This window comes from Gopherus evgoodei, unplaced genomic scaffold, assembly GCF_007399415.2.
Source record: "Gopherus evgoodei ecotype Sinaloan lineage unplaced genomic scaffold, rGopEvg1_v1.p scaffold_36_arrow_ctg1, whole genome shotgun sequence".
Lineage (NCBI taxonomy): Eukaryota > Metazoa > Chordata > Testudines > Testudinidae > Gopherus > Gopherus evgoodei.
Genome location: NW_022060038.1, coordinates 62,124 through 82,506, shown reverse-complemented (window position 1 = coordinate 82,506; position 20,383 = coordinate 62,124).

The window sequence follows — 20,383 nt, the reverse complement described above, 5'->3', positions numbered from 1 at the left end:
CCTAACCTATGTCTGAGTTATTAAAGTCTTCAAATTGTGGTTTGAAGACCTCAAGCTGCAGAGAATCCACCAGCAAGTGACCCGTGCCCCACGCTGAAGAGGAAGGCGAAAAACCTCCAGGGCCTCTGCCAATCTGCCGCAGAGGAAAATTCCTTCCCGACCCCAAATATGGCGATCAGCTAAACCCTGAGCATGTGGGCAAGACTCACCAGCCAGCACCCAGGAAAGAATTCTCTGCAGTAACTCAGATCCCAACCCATCTAACATCCCATCACAGACCACTGAGCATACTTACCTGCTGATAATCAAAGATCAATTGCCAGAATTAAGCTATCTCATCATACCATCCCTTCCATAAACTTATCAAGCTTAGTCTTAAAGCCAGATATGTCTTTTGCCCCCACTACTCCCCTTGGAAGGCTGTTCCAGAACTTCACTCCTCTAATGGTTAGAAACTTTGATCTAATTTCAAGTCTAAACTTCCTAGTGTCCAGTTTATACCCATTTGATCTTGTGTCTACATTGGTACTAAGCTTAAATAATTCCTCTCCCTCCCTAATATTAATCCCTCTGATATCTTTATAAAGAGCAAGCATATCGTCCCTCAACCTTCTTTTGGTTAGGCTAAACAAGCCAAGCTCTTTGAGTCTCCTTTTATAAGACAGGTTTTCCATTCCTCGGATGGATGGATCTAGGCTGTTCTCAGTGGTGACAGATGACAGAACAAGAAGCAATGGTCTCAAGTTGCAGTGGGGGAGGTCTAGGTTGGATATTAGGAAACACTATTTCACTAGGAGGGTGGTGAAGCACTGGAATGGGTTACCTAGGAAGGTGGTGGAAACTCCTTCCTTAGAGGTTTTTAAAAAGCCTTGACAGAGCCCTGTCTGGGATGATTTAGTTGGAACTGGTCCTGCTTTGAGCAGGGGGTTGGACTAGAACCTCCTGAGGTCCCTTCCAACCCTGAGATTCTATGATTCTGTGATTCTATCATCTGTCTATTATGAACTGCAATATCCAGTGGGGTGAGAAAAAACTGCTTAATCTAGACGTTGCCCAGTCTAACAGGGTTGAGAGTTTAGACGTTGTTCTTATATTTTCTTTTATTTTGGTAACTAATCTGACTGTTTGCCTATCACTTAATGTTACTTAAAACTATCAATTATGGTCAATGCATTTGTTTTACTGTTTGTATGAAGTGTGTAGCAAAACGTTCCACTTTCCATTGATGAAGTGGTGAAACAATACATTTGCACTGCTCAAGACGGTACATTCCTGATGTACAGTGCTGGGAGATGTGGGGGTCTTGGCTCTGGTGCCTTTCCCTGTGTGATGCATGAGTGGTTCTGTGAACAGTCATGCAATCTAGCAGGCTGTGGGGCTCCACATGCTGTTGTGCTGAGTGATAACAGCACCAGGAGGGGTTTTCTGCTGGTCACTAGCAAAGCATTGTGAGGCACAGGGGGCACAACGGTCCCGGCTATCCCATCACAGATGTCATTCAGGGTCTACATCTCCCTGCCAGGCAGATACTTCTCCCTGGGGTTACAGGACTGGCCAAGGGAGAAAGGAAGGATCTTTTTCTCTTGTTCTTCAGTGATGTACAGTGGGAGCAAGAGGCAACTAACCTAGAGTTGGTGTGTTACAGGTTCTGTAACTAACTCTCTGCCTCCTTCCTTCCTCCCTGAGCCAGAGGGACCCCCCCCACATACACCAGAAGCTACTGGAAAATGGGGAAAACTAAACAGGTTGTGAACTTCCAGTTCATTGAGGTACAAACTTCCGTCGGGGTAGGGGTAGGGTTTGGGTTAGGGTTACAAAACAGAAGCTACTGGAAAAATGTAGAAAATTAAACAGGTTGTGAATTTACAGTTCACTGAGATGCACACATCAATTGAGGGATGTCCAGGACAATTGGAAAAAGGCTAATATAGTGCCCATCTTTAAAAAAAGGAAGAAGGAAAATCCGGGGAACTACAGCCTCACCTCAGTCCCTGGAAAAATCATGGAGCAGGTCCTCAAGGAAACCATTTTGAAACACTTGGAGGAGAGGAAGGTGATCAGGAATAGTCAACATGGATTCACCAAGGGCAAGTCATGCCTGACCAACCTGATTGCCTTCTATGATGAGATAACTGGCTCTGTGGATTTCGGGAAAGTGGTGGATGAGATATATCTTTCAGAGTGGCAGCCGTGTTAGTCTGTATCAGCAGAAACAACAAGGAGTCCTCGTGCCACCTTAGAGACTAACACCTTTATTTGGGCATAAGCTTTCGTGGGCTAGAATCCACTTCATCAGATGCATGGAGTGGAAAACACAGTAGCAGATATATTTATACATAGTACATGAAAAGATGAGAGTTGGCTTACTAGGTGGGGGATCAGACTAACAAGACAATTTAATTATCAGCAGAATACCAAGGGAGGAAAAATCACTTTTGAAGTGGTAATGAGGGTGGCCCATTTCAAACAGTTGACAAGAAAATATGAGTAACTGTAGGGGAAAATTAGTAAGGCAAAATTAAGTTTCGTAATGACCCATCTGTGACGAGTTGGATCACAGATACTCCCTTGGGGCTGCCAACTAATGTCTCAAGATTACTTCTGCCCCTGCCTTCCCTGTCTTCCCATATTGGGACTTCAGTACCCTGCCTGGTTTGAGCCAGACCCGCTAGTGTGCAGCAAACCCCGTCCCAGGTCTGACCCATATCCCCTAATAGTTGTAGGCTTAATTGAAAGCAGGTTAAGAAGTGTTCCTATCTTTAACGCTCAGATGCTCAAACCCCAAATAAATCCATTTTACCCTGTATAAAGCTTATATAGGGTAAACTCATCAATTGTTCGCCCTCTATAACACTGATAGAGAGATATGCAAAGCTGTTTGCGCCCCCCACAGGTATTAATACATACTCTGGGTTAATTAATAAGTAAAAACAGACGTTTTGGAGCATGAGCTTTCGTGGGTGAATACCCACTTCCTCAGATGCATGGGGACATGCATCTGAGGAAGTGGGTATTCACCCATGAAAGCTCATGCTCCAAAACGTCTGTTAGTCTATAAGTTGCCACAGGATTCTTTGCTGCTTTTACAGATCCAGACTAACACGGCTACCCTCTGATACTTAATAAGTAAAAAGTGATTTTATTAAATACAGAAAGTAGGATTTAAGTGGTTCCAAGTAGTAACAGACAGAACAAAGTGAATTACCAAGCAAAATAAAATAAAACACACAAGTCTAAACCTAATACAGTAAGAAAAATGAATAGAGATAAAATCTCACCCTCAGAGATGTTTCAGTAAGCTTCTGTCACAGACTAGGCACCTTCCTAGTCTAGGCACAATCCTTTCCCCTGGTGCAGCTCTTGTTCCAACTCTGGTGGTAGCTAGGGGATTCCTCATGATTGACGCCTCTTTTATTCTGTTCCACCCACTTAAACATCTTTTGCATAAGGTGGGAATCCTTTTGCCTCTCTCTGGGTTCCCACCCCCTCCTTCTCAGTGGAAAAACATCAGGTTAAAGATGGATTCCAGTTCAGGTGACGTGATCACATGTCACTTTAAGACGTCATTACCCACTTGCCAGCCCCCAGTATATAGAAAAACTTACAAGTAAAACAGAGCCATCTTTACAGTCAATTGTCCTGATTAATGGGAGACATTAAGATTCCAAATCAACATTAATGGCCCACACTTTGCATAACTACAATAAGACCTCAGAGTTATATTTCATATTTCTAGTTTCAGATACAAGAGTGATACATTTATTCAAATAGGATGACCAGCTCAGTAGATTATACGCTTTGTAATGATACCTTGCAAGAGACCTTTTGCATGAAGCATATTTTAGTTACATTATATTCACACTCATCAGCATACTTTCATAACATCACATAGATTGAAACATCACACAATCCACTCCCAGTCTTTATTCAGGCCTAATTTTATAGTGTCCGGTTTGCAAATTAATTCCAGTTCTGCAGTTTCATGTTAGAGTCTGTTTTTGAAGATTTTTTATAGAAGAATTGCCGCTTTTAAGTCCGTAATTGAATGACCAGGGAGGTTGAAGTGTTCTTCTATGTTTTTGAATGTTGTAATTCCTGATGACAGATTTGTGTCCATTTATTCTTTTGCGTAGAGGCTGTCCGATTTGTCCAATGTACATGGCAGAAGGGCATTGCTGGCGCATGATGGCATATATCACATTGGTAGATGTGCAGGTGAACGAACCCCTGATGTTGTGCCTGATGTGGTTAGGTCCTATGATGGTGTTCCTTGAATAGATTTGCAGACAGAGTTGGCACCGGGGTTTGTTGCAGGGTTTGGTTCCTGGATAAGTGTTTTTGTTCTGTGGGGTGCACTTGCTGGTGAGTATTTGCTTCAGGTTAGGGGGCTGTCTGTAAGTGAGGACTGGCCTGTCTCCCAAGGTCTGTGAGAATAAGGGATCGTCCTTCAAGATAGGTTGTAGATCCTTGATGATGCGCTGGAGGGCTTTAGTAGGGGTCTGTAGGTGATGGCTAGTGGCTCTAGATATCTTGACTTTAGAAAAGCTTTTGATATGGTCTCCCATAGTGTTCTTCCCACCAAGTGAAAGAAATACGGGTTGCATGAATGGACTATAAGGTGGATATAAAGCTGGCTAGATCGTCGGGCTCAGTGGGTAGAGATTAACAACTCAATGTCTAGTTGGCAGCTGGTATCAAGCGGAGTGCCCCAGGGGTTGGTTCTGGGGCCAGTTTTGTTCAACATTTTAATTAATGATCTGGATGTTGGAATGGATTGCACCCTCAGCAAGTCTGCAGATAGCACTAAGCTGGGGGGAGAGGTAGAAACGGTGGAGGGTAGGGGTAGGGTCCAGAGTGACCTAGACAAATTAGAGGATTGGGCCAAAAGAAATCTGATGAGGTTCAAGAAGGAGAAGTGCAGAGTCCTTCCCTTAGGATGGAAGAATCCCAGGCATTTCTACAGGCTGGGGACCGACTGGCTAAGCGACAGTTCTGCAGAAAAGGACCTGGGGATTACAGTGGATGAGAAGCTGGATATGAGTTGACAGTGCACCCTTCTTTCCAAGAAGGATAATGGGACATTGGGCCGCATTCGTAGGAGCATTGCTAGCAGATCAAGGGAAGTGATTATTCTCCTCTATTCGGCACTGGAAAGGACACATCTGGAGTAATGGGTCCAATTTTGGGCCCCCTACTACAGAACAGATGTGGGCAAATTGGAGAGAGTCCAGTGGAGAGCAAGAGAAATGATTAGGGAGCAGGGGCACATGATTTATGAGGAGAGGCTCAGGGAACTGGGCTTGTTTAGTTTGCAGAAGAAAAGAATGAGGGGGGATTTGATAACAGCCTTCAACTACCTGAAAGGGAGTTCCAAAGATGAAGGAGCTTGGCTGTTGTCAGTGGTGGCAGATGACAGAACAAGGAGCAATGGTCTCAAGTTGCAGTGGGAGAGGTCTAAGTTGGATATTTGGAAAAACTATTTCACTAGGAGGGTGGTGAAGCACTGGAATGGGTTACCTGGGGAGGTGGTAAAATCTCTATCCTTAGAGGTTTTTAAGGCCCTGCTTGACAAAGCCCTGGCTAGGATGATTTAGTTGGGGTTGGTCCTGCTTTGAGCAGGTGGTTGGATTAGATGACTGTCTGAGGTCTCTTCCAACCCTAATCTTCGAAACAAATCTTAGGAATAAATGGTCCATTTTCACAAGAGAGTAAGGTAAACAGCAGGGTCCCCCCATGGATCTATACTGGGACCAGTGCTGTTCAACACATTCCTTAATGATCTGGAAAAGAGAGTGAACAGTGAAGTGGCAAAGTTTGCAAGGATACAAAATCATTCAAGATAGTTAAATCCAAAGTTAACTGAGAAAAGTTACAAAGGGATCTCACAAATCTGGATGACTGGGCAACAAAATGGTAGGTGAAATTCAGCATTCATAAGTGCAAAATGATGTGCACTAGAAAAAATAATCCTAACTTCACATATATAAGGATGGGGTCTAAATTAGCTATTGCCACTCAATAAAGAGATCGTAGAGCCACTGTGGACAGTTCTCTGATAACTTCTGCTCTAGGCACAGCTGTGATCAAAAAGGCTAATAGACTGTTAAGAACCATTAGAAAATGGAGAGAAAATATCATATTGCCAGTGTATAAATCCATGGTACACCCACATCTTCAGTAGTGTGTCCAGTTGTAGTAGCCGCATCTCAAAAAAGTTATTGTGTAACTTGCAACGGTTCAGAGAAGGGCAACAAAAAATGAATAAAGGCGTAGAACGGTTTCCATGTGAGGAGAGACTAAAACGTCTTATATTGTTCAGCTTAGAAGAGACAACTAAACGGGGATATGACAGAGGTCTATAAAATCATGTTATTTACTTATGTACACAATGCAAAAGCCAAGGGTTACCTGACAAAGTAAATAAACAGTATATTTAATAAAAACAAGAGAAAGTATTTTTTTTCATGGAGCACAGAGCTAACCTGTGGAACTCATTGCCAGGGGATGTTATGATGGCCAAAGGATTAAAAAAATAATTAGATAAGTTAATGGGGGATAGGTCCATCAACGGCTATAAGCCAAGATGATTGGGGATGCAAGCCCTTGCTGCTGGTGTCACAAAACCTCTGACCACCAGAAACCAGGATGGGCTGAGAGGGGATGGATCACTTGATGTTTGTCCTGTTCTGTTCACCCGCCCTAAGCACCTGGCACTAGCCATTGTTGGAAAATGGGACACTGCGCTAGCTGGACCTTTGGCCTGACCCAGTATATACCGTTCTTATGTTCTTATCAGACATTTCTTCTCAACAGCTGCAGGAATGGAAGGTGAGAATAAAGGAAAAAAGATTCCCACAGCATTTCTGCTGGATGTTGTGTGACGTTAGCAGAAGGTCAAACAAGCCTCCAAGCCCCAGAAGGAGTCAGCAAGTTCTCCTCAGCAGCAAAACATTCCTTAGCACGAGGTAAGAAACAGCTAATCACACACACAATTCTATTCTTCCTCTATCTCTCCCACAGTCATGGGGACCAGAGATCATGTGCAAATGAGCCCCTCGCCCAGGCACCAGGCCACAGGACCCCCTGGTCTCTCTCCCACCCAGCCACCCCAAAGAAGCCACGAGTGTAGGGAAGACAGCGAGATCAGCATGGGGAAGCCGAGGTTCGCTCAAGGTCTGTTGTGCCAGCTGTCTGAACAGAGCTGGGACAGGACACAACGAGAACACACACACATTCACAGCCAAACATTTTGCCACACTGGTGACGCACGACAAGTTACTTACTGCCCCTCTGATGTAACATCTCCATTCCAGAAGAGGGAAGATGGTTCGGATGGTTCTGGCCCCTGGTGAAGCAGGTCACACCCTCCTGGTGTTGCTGTCCACAGAATGTCTCCTCCTCACGTTTGCTCAGTCACCCTGAGGGCTCCAGCGGTGACTGCGAAAGTGATTTAAAGCAGCAACACGACTGGTTCTTCTAGCACCTATCCCAGGTTTCACACTCACTTCTGCAGAGTCACTACCAGTTTATAATGGGGTGAGAGCAGAACCTCTTTCCTTCACAATCCTCCTGCTGGATCCTACTGGCTCTGAGGCCTTGACCCAACCAACACTCAAGCCCACAAGTAAATTCATTCACAAGTAACTCCCATTGACTTTTATGAACGTACTCACATGAGCAAAGTTCAGAATTTGGTCCTTAATATGTGGGACAATCTCGGTTAAGGACTGGTCTGCACTACAGACCTATATCAGGATAACTACGTTGCTCAGGGGTATGAAAAATCCTCGCATGTGAACGACATAGATATACCAACCTGACCCCTTGTGTCGACATAGCTACAGCCTCTCGGGGAGGAGGATTAACTACGCTACCGGGGAGCTCTCCCCCATCAGCGCAGAGCGTCTCCACTAACTCACCACAGTGGTGCAGCTGTGCGAACGCAGCATTTTAAGCCTAGCTGAGCTGGTAGCTCTGCTCCAGAGCACTACAGCTGCAGCAGGTGAAGGGAGACCAGACATCCCATTTTTAAAGGGATAGTCCAGTATTTAAGCCCGCCTGCAGGTACTCCAACTTGTTCTTAAAACAGGTAAATTGTCTTATATTTTCCATCAGTACTGGCCGGTCCTGCTGCTGGCCAGATCCCTGCTTCCCAGATGCCCGCCTACTAGCAGTGAGTGCAGGGGTCCAGTGGCCGATGATGGGGTTGGGTGTGCAGGGCTGGTGGCAGGGCGAAGATGCAGCACATGGGACCGTCCGCTCCCCAGCAGCCTGGCCGACAAGCTCCTTCCTTCCCCCAGGAAAGCCCAAGACCCTCTGTCCTGGGGCGCTGGCCAGGAGGTTCTGAGACCTGCATGCGCCAAAGCCCCGCACAGCGCTGGTATGAGGCAGCCTCTCCACCTCTCAGCTAAGCTCTGGAGTGGCGGGGGGGGCCAGGTGGGACGCAGTCTCCAGCCTGTTCATGCCCTGAAACTGCAGGCTTCACAGCAGCCCCTGGGACAGGGGCTTAACACCCTCTTTATCCCCAGCCCCCAAACTTGAGTCCTGCCCCTGGGGGTGAGGGTCTGCTCCATCTCCTAGGCATCCTCCCCTACTGAGCCACCTCTCTGGCCCAGATCACTGAAGACTCTGCAGTCAAGTTCCCTTAGCCCTGGTGCACAATGCCTCCCTGGGGCTTAACCCCTTCCTGCCCTCACTCTAGTCGGGGGACAAGAGGCAGGTGGGTTACGTCATGGCCAGCAGCAGCCTGGAAGTTTCAGCTTCCTTTTGATACTGTACTGGCAGGAAGGAACAAGCTGTTTCCAGCCAAGGGATGGTGGAGGAAGGGAAGAGGAAGAGAAGAGATGAGCTCTGCAAAGACACGAGACAGGTCATCTTCACGGCTGAGGATGTGAGGGAGATTCTCAAACCTAAGCCGTGCTTTTTAGGTGACAAATCTGATGAACTGTCCCAGATTGGCATGTCATTAGAGAAGATTTTGGAACAAATTAATGAATTAAACAGCAATAAGACACCAGGTCCAGATGGGATTCACCCAAGAGTTCTGAAGGAACTCAAATGTGAAATTGTAGAATTACTAACTGTAGTCTGTAACTATCATTTAAATCAGCTTCTGTACCAAATGACTGGAGAACAGATAATGTGACACCAATTTTTTAAAAAGGGCTCCAGAGGTGATACTGGCAATTACTGGCCAGTAAGCTTGACTTCAGTACCAGAAAAACTGGTTGAAACAATAGTAAAGAACCGTATTGTCAGAAGTATAGATTAACATAATTTGTTGGGAAGATTCAACATATTTTTTCTAAAGGGAAATTAAGCCTCGCCAATCTGCTAGAATTATTTGAGGGGGTCAACAAGCATGTGGACAAAGGGGATCCAGTGAATATAGTGTACTTAGATTTTCAGAAAGCCTTTGGCAAGGTCCCTCACTAAAGGCTCTTAAGCAAAATAAGCTGTCATGGATAAGAGGAAAGGTCCTCTCATGGATTGGTAACTGGTTAAAAGATGGGAAACAAAGGGTAGGAATAAATGGTCAGTTTTCAGAATGGTGAGAGGTAAATAGTGTGTCCCCATGGGTCTGTACGGGGACCAGTCCTATTCAACATATTCATAAGCGGTCTATAAAAAGGGGTAAACAGTGAGGTGGCAAAATTTGCAGATGATACAAAACTACTCAAGATAGTTAAGAGCCAGGCAGACTGCAAAGAGTTACAAAAAGATCTCTCAAAATTGGGTGACTGGACAAGAAAATGGCAATTGAATTTCAATATTGATAAATGCAAAGTAATGCACATTGGAAAACCTAATCTCAGCTATACCTATAAAATGATGGGGTCTAAATTAGCTGTTACCACTCAAGAAATAGACCTTTGAGTCATTGTGGTTAGTTCTCTGAAAACATCCACTCAGTGTGCAGCAGCACCAAAAAAGCTAACAGAATCTTGGGAATCATTAAGAAATGGATAGATAATAAGACAGAAAATATTATCTTGCCTATATACAAATCCATGATACACTCATATCTTGAATACTGTGTGCAGATGTGGTAGTCTGATCTCAAAAAAGATATATCGGACTTAGAAAAGGTTCAGAAAAGAGCAACAAAATGATTAGGGGATAGAACGGCTTCCATATGAGAAGAGATTAATTAGACCGGGATTTATCACCTTGGAAAAGAGACATGTAAGGAAAGATATTATTAAGATCTATAAAATCATGACTAGTGTGTAGAAAGTAAATAAAGAAGTGCTATTTACTCATTCTCATAACTCACGAACCAGGGATTACCATATGAAATTAATAGGCAGTAATTTAAAAACAAACAAAAATATTTTTTTTTCACACAACGCACAGTCAGCCTTGGGAACTCCTTGCCAGAGGATGCTGTGAAGGCCAAGACTATAACAGGGTTCAAAAAAGAACTAGATAAGTTGATGGAGGATAGGGCCATCAATGGCTATTAGCCACAAGATGGGCAGGGATGGAGACCCTAGAGTCTGTTGGCCAGAAACTGGTTGAATGGGCCACAGGGGATTGATTACCCGATGATTCCCTGTTCTGTTCACTCCCTCTTGAGCAGGATACTGGGCTAGATGAACCTTTGGTCTCATCCAATACGGCCATTCTTATGGTCTCATCCCTTCCTCCCCCCACACTCCCCCGTCGCTGGAAGCAGCTCCTGTCCCTTCCCTCCCGCACTGTGTGGAAAGGCTGCTGCTGGAAAGATTCTGGTGTGAACCTGGCAGAAATCTGGGGCAGGGGGTATGTAACCTTGATTCCCCCCCACATGTTGCCCTGGGAAGACATAGTGTGAGGTAACAGGGGAGGCAGGAGCGTTCCGCACAGGGAGGGTCAGGTTGGGTGGTCGGTCACCCCCCTTCTGTGACAGAGATGTACAGGAGTGTGTGTGTGTCACCTCTCCCCATGTGTGTGTGTGGGGGGGGTTAGGACTGTGTGTGTCACCCCTCCCTGTGTGAACCCTAAAGCCTTAAAGAGAAGAAGGTAATTATAAAGAATCTAACTACGCAGTAGTTGTTTTTAACAGGTCCTCAGTCAACTTGTTGTTAATTTGAACATTTGCACTGCATCGTTCTGATTGATTGCCATGGAGCTCCCTTGAATACGAGCAATTTTACCAGGTGTCCTGCATTCAGCATAGGGAGATAAGGTCACCCTAAGTAGGTGGGACATCAGTGTCTAAGCAGCCCTGATAATCGGCTGCTCCTGGGTTCTATAGTTCTGACATTCACAGCTAAGCTCCTTGAAACCAGCTGATTCCTACCAACCAGAACTGACCCAGTCCTGATGTTCTTATGGAGTTAATGGAAGTGTTGCCTGAGTGAAGGCCTCGAGATTTCGGGTGTAGAATATTACAGGGTCTCAGTAGGTTTACTCTGAACAGTCACATTAACCTAGAATGGCCCAGTCCAGAGCCCACTGACTTCAACAGCAAGACCCCAGTGATGTCCGTGGGAGTGGATCAGGGTAACCCAGCGACCTCTTCCCAACACCCAACCTCAGTGCAGTCACAGGAGCGTATCTCAGAGCCCCGGCTCCTGTCCTGCCCCTGCAGTCAGAGTTACGCACCCCCATTCTAGCCAACCCCAGCTCAACATTTCCTAGGTTTCATGTATTTCCATTCACTCTTTCACAGATTCATTCCATGCAAACGACTCACCAGGCTCTGGCCCCAGCTGGGGAGGAGGAATCTCTGCCTGTGACCGGGTCGGGGAGCTGCAGGCGGCAGGGAATCTGCACTGACCAGGGCTGAGGTACAGGGATATTTATACTGCTGCCCTGAGAATCCTAATGACGGGCTCAGAGCCAGCACGGAGCCCCAGGGACCTGCCTCTGTGACTGTGGGGAAGAGAAGAGAATTAACCCTTTCCTCCTCTCACTTGTTTGATCTGATCATTTCTCCATTTGTACGTTATTTAGAAAGGTTCTTGTGACACTGAGGCCCTGGCAAAAAGTCCCCTGTTCTTTGCAAACAGCTCTTGTTTCAGGCATGACAAACTCACTACACCACATACAAGTCTTATGAAATATTAACCTTTTAGGATTAGCATGTAAGGTGTGTGCAGAAAGCTTGTAACTTGTCAAGCTTCATAACCATTGCAAAAGGCATGTCTGGGTAATAGTTAAGGAATAACATATTGATATTGACAGTGAGTTTTATGGACTTGGAGTAGAAATTAATCACCAAGGCAGTGTGTCTAGGTGATGGCTATTCCAGAAGGGTCTTGTCACCCCATGCTGATTAGCTGGGGATGTAATGCTAGGCTCAGCTCTCCAGCCTTGCTCCATCCCAAGATTATCAGTGGAAAACCATGAAAGACGACCGCAAACACTCAACATGACTTGGAGGTAAATGAAGGAATATTTCAACAGATGGGGTTGCCCTGCCTATGAACAGAGAGAAAAGACTGTTTCAGGATAACACAGAGTGGGGAAAGGCCCTCTGGATCCTTTCACTGAGGAGACATCTTGTGGTGTGGGGACATTCTCATGAAAAAATTGGATCTTGAACTCAGGGGGTAACAGGGTGACTCACAGTCCTGGGACCTCCAAGAAACATCATAGTATTTCTTATACAGTCTGCCTTTAGTCTCACTTGGTCCAACCATCCTGAAAACGTATATGCGTGTGTGTCATGTTGTTGTAGCCCTGTCAGTTCTGGGACATTAGAGAGACAAGGTAGGGGAGGGAATATCTTTTACTGGACCAACTTCTGTCGGCCTTATCACCTTGATTGGTATTTAGCTGGGACACTCTCAGTACCTTTCCCACACCAGAAGAACTGCTCCATGTAGCTGGAAAGCGTGTCGCTCTCTCTACCAGAAGTTGGTCCAATAAAAGTTATCCCGTCCCCCACCTTGTCTCGCTCTGTGTTTATGTAAGATGGTAGGTGGCAGAGAGAGGGGAAATCTGGAGCTGCTCTTCCTCTCATAGCACTAGGACAAGGGACATGCAAAGAAAGTAAAAGATGGCAAATCAGAACCAATACAAGGAAATACTTTCCCAGAAAACAAATAAGCAAACTGTGGAACTCTGCTGAAGGATTTTGTTGAGGCCAAGACCTTAGCAAGATTCACAGAGGAATTGGACATTTATCTGGGTGTCAAAAATACCCAGAGTTACCAGACTTAATGACCACACACATTTTCAAAGGGAGAGTGATCCCCATGGAGCGGGGTTTAAGCCAATCTCTGTTAGAGATAAGGATGGGACACAGGGGAAGATTATCCCATATCCCCCTCATGAGAGATTCTCACAGCTTCTTCTGAAGCATCTGGTGCTGGCCACTGCTGGCGACTGGCTACTGGGCTCGACGGACACGGCTCTCATCCAGTCTGGTGGTTCCCATGTTCCTCTACCAAGGTGCAGAGTTGACCTGCTGCAGCACCCACCCTGGGACACACCTCAGCCTAGATTTCAAGAGGTGCTGAGCACTAGCAGCTCCCACTCTGCCACTGGAGTGGAGGGTGCTAAGCAGCTGTGAAACACCAGACCCTGAATGACTAAAGCTCAGCATCCAAACAGGAGCGTCAGAAGCTCCCAAAACGGTGGGGGGGGGGCACTAGTGCCTGAAATGTGGCCTCCCCCCCACTGCACCGCCCCTTTCCCCAAGGCCCCAACTTCCTCGGCCTCTTCCCGTGACACCCCACTCCAGCCCTCCTCCCCAAGCCCTGTCCCTGATCCGTCCCTTCCCCTAAGGCCCCCAGCCCATCCCTTCTCCCCAAACCCCACCCTCACACCATCCCTTCACCTGAGCCCCAGCCCTGCACCGCCCCTGCTCCTTAGGCCCCAGTCCACCTCTTCTCCCCAAACCCCACGCTCACACCATCCCTTCACCTGAGCCCCAGCCCTGCACCGCCCCTGCTCCTTAGGCCCCAGTCCACCTCTTCTCCCCAAACCCCACCCTCACACCCCACATTCCCCTGAGGCTCCATCCCAGTGTGACACTCTGTACCTCAGGGGAACACCCACCACCCCATGATCATACTTGTAAAATGATTGTGTGGTTTCCACTGCAAAGTTTGCCCTGTCAAGGATCTTCGGAAGGCTCAGGATGCACTGAGCATTGTTGTTACAGTGATGTTACAGTGAGGTTATAGGTTGTAATTTCATTTATATAGTTATGAGGCTAGAATGTCTCCTCATGGCTTAAAGGAAGCCCAGGCAAACACTCTCCAGGAGCAGAGAGGCAGTTCACACCTCGTCAGGGCATGGATGGGACAAACCCATCCCGGCCTCACAGTGAGAAGCCTCTAAGGTTTGTAAGTGTTAAGATCAGCTTAGAATGCATTTTGCTTTTATTTCATTTCACCAAATCCAATTAATTGTGCTTTGACTTATAATCACTTAAAATCTATCTTTATACTTAATAAATCTGTTTGTTCGTTCTGCTTGGGGCAGGATGCCCAGAACACTAGGAGGGTGGGTGGGTCAGGATTGTGCACCCAGGCACTTAGCCTGTGACCTAGGTTTTGAGACGAAACTGTGTTACTGACCTCCTGGAGGGGAGCAGTCACACAGCTGACTTCTCAGGGAGAGAGAAAGGGCTGATGGAGGGTACCCCAGTCCAGGTCCCGGTTTTTCAGGATGCGATTTCTGATAAGCTTCTGGAAAGTAACTGTGTCTCTTTACATCAAGATGCAGCTCCAACACTTGTGACAGCAGAGGGGTTGGGACCAGGAAATTGCCAGGTGGTAGTTTGTAATAACACAAATGACCCAACTGACAGAAATGGGGGTGTTTTCCCCCAGGCTGGTGAGAGACAGGCAAACAGCGATTATGGGAAAGCTGCTGGGAAAAGGTGCATCTGATGGAAGATTAAACACACATGGCCCAGAGAGCACAGGTCACAGCCCTCTGGGGGTCAGGGAAGGACTCAGTGCTGGGAGGGAGAAACACAGGGTAACCCCAAAAGTGGAGCTGGATTTTCTGCTTATGTACAGTCCTGGGGCTGGGAGACTGCTCCCCAAAGGGCCAGCCAATGTGCAGGATCCCCCTGGACACTTATCTTGCCAGACGCTGAGATACCAGAATGCCAGAAACATGATTAAATTAAAAGCCCATTAAATTAAAAGAAGGGAACACTGGAGGGGAAAAAAGCCAGTGACTGATTACATGGGAGAGAGTCAAAGGTAATGAACAAACTAGCCTCAAACTGAACAGAGGGCGCGGTATCCTAACGATATTTGTAAAGACCCATCTGTGATAAAAATTGTGGTATTAATGTTAAGTTTGGGGGATAAGAATTTTGACACTGATGTTAAACATTATGATAATGCTACTTTTTCAATTAATAGCTGTAAACAGGTTTAAATCTTATCACAGCAGAGAAACCAACAGTTCACACCTCATCAGGGCATGGATGGGACAAACCCAGCCCACCCTCACAGGAACAAGGGATGCTGGCCTAGGCAGCAACAAAATGATTTGTTGAACACTTGAGTCACCCACCTTCCTTTGATCAGTTTGGGACTGCAATGAGGTAATGCTCACCTGACTCTGAAGAGGGGGGTGGCAAAGCCAAGGTGAAAGAAAGAATATGAGAAAAGAGAGAGAAGTTTGCCATGCTCTTCCTCTCTCTTCCACATCCATCTACAGACACCACCACACCAAACGACTGAAGCACTGATCAAAGGGCAGAGTCTGGCTGAAGGGCAACCAGCCAGTCTGTGGTGAGAAGCATCTAAGTTTGTAAGGTCACTGAAAGTTTCTAAGACACCAAACATGTTAAGATCAGCTTAGAATGTGTTTTGCTTTCATTTGGTTTTATTTCGTTTGACCAAATCTGACTTCTTGTATTTTGACTTATAATCACTTAAAATCTTATCTTTTATAGTTAATCCATTTGTTTGTTTATTCTACCTGAATCAGTGTGTTTAGTTTGAAGCGTGTCAGAGACTCCCCTTGGATAACAGGCCTGCTACATATCAATTTCTTTGTTAAATTGACAAACTCATATCACCGTGCAGCATCCAGTGGGCATAACTGAACATTGCAAGATGGAGGTTCCTAGGGTTGTGTCTGAGACTGGAGATATTGGCTAGTGTCATTCACCTGCACAATCCAAGGAGCAGATGACAATGCAGAGGCTGTGCATGAACAGCCCAGGAATGGGGGTTCTCACAGCCGTGCAGGGTACGGCTGGCTCCCAAAGTCAAGGACAGAAGTGACCTAGCAGATCACCTGGTCCGGATAACACCAGGGGAACGTCTAACCCACCTCTTTTCCCCAAGCCACCGCCCTCGTACCATCCCTTCCCCCGAGGCCCCATCTGACCCCTTTTCCCTAAGCCCCCACCCCCACTCCTTTCGCCCCCTTCCCCGACACTCTCCCTTCTGGCTGGTAAATATTGGGAGGGTTAAGCCCTCCGAGTTTTATCAGTGATGGGGCCAAGTCCCTTGCCCCTCCTCATTCCAATGCCCCAGCATCCAAACCTGAAACCCTTTAAATCAGCAGCCACTTAGGAAAATGTTTGCCTGGAGTGCAGGGGACTAGACTAAATGACCCGTGAGGTCTCTTCCAGCCCTACACGTCTAGGATTATCACTGGGTAATGTCCCCTAGGGAATCCCCATCAGGTGGGCTGTCCTGCTTGCTTGTGTCACCGAAGAGCACAGTCAGATAATTAGTCTTCTCAGCGCGATTTGATTGGCAGCAACAGTAAAGTGCCCCAGGAGAGAAGGCTGCCATGGACCTGTTTGACTCTGCATCCATTACTGTCTGGGCATCAGGGACCACAGGTCTCGAACATCAGGCTACAGGGCCCTTAGGCACTAGTAACCCCCTGTGACAAAGTGGGTTTTTCTTCCTTCTTATGTCGTATGTGAGCCTATTTGAGTCTTACGGACTTCTGTGCTAACAAGTTCTGTTCTACATTCGACAAATTATCCTTCTGTTTTACACACTAGCTGAGAGTCACGGCTAACTGTGGAGTTGGGGTGCAGGGCCCTCTGGCTTCCCCACAAACTTCTCCTTCAGCTTGGGGGTTTTCACTGTGACTCGGATGATGCGGGGGTTGGCGGGGATGACTGGGCAGGTGATGGTGTTCTCTCCGCTGTCAGCCATGCTTAGGGATTCTCAGGCAGGGCTGGGAGAGCCAGTGCGGGGCGGGGCTGGGTTTCCTTAACTATGGTGATATTCTTAGTATTTTTCTTGCTGCTGTGATCCCAGATCTACAGGTGGGGGAGCACGAGAAGGGAATCGACCTTCCCCTGCCCTGTGTAATGCCAGAATCCAGACCCAAATCATGCATACCAGCCCCCACCTCTTTACTCCCAGGGCACCAGCTGCCTCCTGCCCCCCTACTCCTCCAGCAGTTCACCACACTGCCTGACAGCTGGGCTGACTGTGACATCACCAATGACATATTTGTGAGCAGCAATGGCATTGGCAGCCCCTGCCTCCCTGCTCCCCAAAATGGACAGACCCAAGAAAGATGCTGATCCATCGGAGAGGGCCCAGAGAAGAGCCACGGGAAGGATTAAAGGATTAGAAAACCTGCCTGATAGTGAAAGGCTCAAAGAGCCCAGTCAGTTCAGTTTAACAAAGAGAAAGTTAAGTCTGTTCCCAGTGTGTAAGTACCTACACAGGGCACAGACATATAACAACAGGCTCCTCTCTCTAGCAGAGAAAGGTCTCACATAATCCAATGCAGGAAGCGGAAGCTAGACACATGCAGACTGAGAATAAAGTGTAGATTTCCAGCTGGGAGGGAATTAGCCATTGCAACAGTTTACAAGGGTTGTGGTGGATTCTCCATCACTGACCACTGTTCAGTCAAGAAGGGATGTTTTTTCTAACAGATCTGCTCTAGGAATTATTCTGGGGCAGTTCCCTGGCCTGTACGATGCAGGGGCTCAGACTGGATGAGCACAATGTTCCCTTCTGGCCTTGGAATTAGTGAATCTGTGAATAATGGGGATGTGAAGCCAGGGATGGTCTGGCTTCCTGAGTTGGAGTCTCCTCTGCCTTGGTGCGGATCAGGAATAACTCCGCTGAAAGCAAGGACAGCGGTGCAGGGTCAGAATCAAAGCCCTGGGCCTGCTTCTCCTCTGCTCCGCACCTGCTGTCCTTCATGCTGCAGAATGAGGGTACGGCTGTGGCATGTGTGGCCTTGTTTCTCCCTGCTTATGTCTAGCCTAATTTGTAAGCTCCTTGAGGCAGGGATCACATCTCCATTTTCTAGTTTGGGAGATGCCTGGTACAGGCCACTGGGGCCCAGTGTAAACAAGATTAAGTAATAATTTTGAACTTTGTCATCAGTGGATCTCAAAGCACTCTAGAAAGGACATCAGTATCATTATTTCCATTTTACATATGGGGAAACTGAGGAACAGGTCAGTGACATGGCTTGCCCAAGGTTCTCCAACAGGCTGGTGGCAGAGCTTCAGGATAGAACCCAGATTTTCTGAGTCCCAGTCCCAATTCACAGCTTGTGTGGATGCTATCCAGGGTCTATAGCTCCCTGCCATGCAGACCCTTTACCCTGGGGTTACAAGACTGCCTAGGGAAAAAGGAAGGATGCTTTTTTTCTTGTGATGTACAGCGAGAGCAGGAGGTGGTGAACCTAGAGTCGATGTGTAATGGGGTCTGTAACTAACTCTCTGCCTCCCTCCTTCCTCCCAGAGTCAGATGGACCCCCCCACCTCCACCAGAAGCTATTGCAAAAATGGGAAAAATTAAAAAGATTGTGAACTTCCAGTTGTGATGTTATGAGTCTGCTCTAGTATCTCACTGAAGGATAACAGGGCCAGAAAGAGTTAATTAACTCACAGACTGACCTAACCCATGGATGAACTTTAGAGATTTGTTAGGAAAATATGTAAATGAATAGAGCTTTGAAATGCAAGTCTACATTGTTAGAGGTAGAAGGGCAGATGTTTGCTCAGGTCTTGTGATATAAGCAAACAAGTCTTATCTATCACTATAGCTTTGATTCGAAGATCAAAAAAGAAACATTAAAATTTAGGAAGATATTTGAGTAAAATAATATTATTGTCTATGTGCCTCTTTGAAAGTTGTGGTAACCTGTATCTGAACTGTTTAATGGATAAATTACCTGTGCTAATTGCCAGGATGTTTGGAAGAAGGAGTTAAGTCTATTGTTTTCTCAGGCCAAAAGGCTGATGGAAATATATGAGAACCCTAGAACACAATTCTGCTTTATCTCAGATCTGCTTTGAGTTTCAAGAAGGGGAAACCTTCAGCTGTAAGGATTGAGATCCCCAGTCACTGACTGGAGCCACCCTGAATATGGACGTTGGACTGTAACCTATGAACTATTTCCAAAAAGACTTTTGGCAACTACAATCTCATCTCTGCCATGTATCTGAACCTCAAGAATTGAATTCAAGCCTGTCTGTATATTGATCTTTTAACTAACACACTCTCTCTTTTCTTTTTTAATAAATTTTAGGTTAGTAAATAAGAATTGGCTGTAGGGTGTATTTTGGGTAAGATCTAAGTTATAATTGAACCTCGGTATGTGGCTGATCCTTTGGGATTGGAAGAACCTTTTCTTTTATATGATGAGATAAGATTTTCAATAACCATCATCATATCTGACATGTGTGTCTGGACGGAGGCCTGAGGCTGGGTACTGTAAGGAAACTGCATCATTTGGACTTCTGAATAACCTGTATGGTAATACAGAAGCTGTTTTGTGCTGGTTTGGTAAATCTAAATATTGGAATATCCATCAGTGTTTGGGGTTTGTCTGCCCCATTCTGTTTGCAGTTCACCCTAATTGAGTGACCTTAGCTGGCTCCCGCAGGCAGCACTGTCACACCAGTTCACAGAAGTACAAACCTGCCCCTGTCCAGCCTGCTCTCCCCAGCCTGGCTCCGCACTCACAGAGTGGGCAGCCTCTGGCCAGGACACACATCCCCTCCCCTGCCCCAAGTCATCAGCAAAAGTGATCTGGATAAGATGATGGAGGGGATGGGATGAGATTGCCTACAATGGGGTATGGCCCTTCTGCGACTGCTAGTAGCAAATATCTCCAATGGCCTTAGAAGATAAACACAATGCGTGGGGGAAGAGTTAACATGGTTTTTAGGAAGGGAAATCATGCCTCCCCAAGGTATTCAAATTATTTGTGGAGGTCAACAAACATATGGACAAGGGTGATCCAGTAGATATAGTGCACTTGGACATTCAGAAAGCCTTTGACAAGGTCCCTCATCAAAGACTGATCAGCAAAGTAACCTGTCATGGGATAAGAGGGAAGGTCCTCTCATGGATCAGTAATTGGTTAAAGAGGGGAAACAAAGGGTAGGAATAAATGGTTAGTCTTCACAATGGAGGGAGGTAAACAGCGGGGTCCCCCAAGGGTCTGTACTGGGACCAGTCCTATTCAACATATT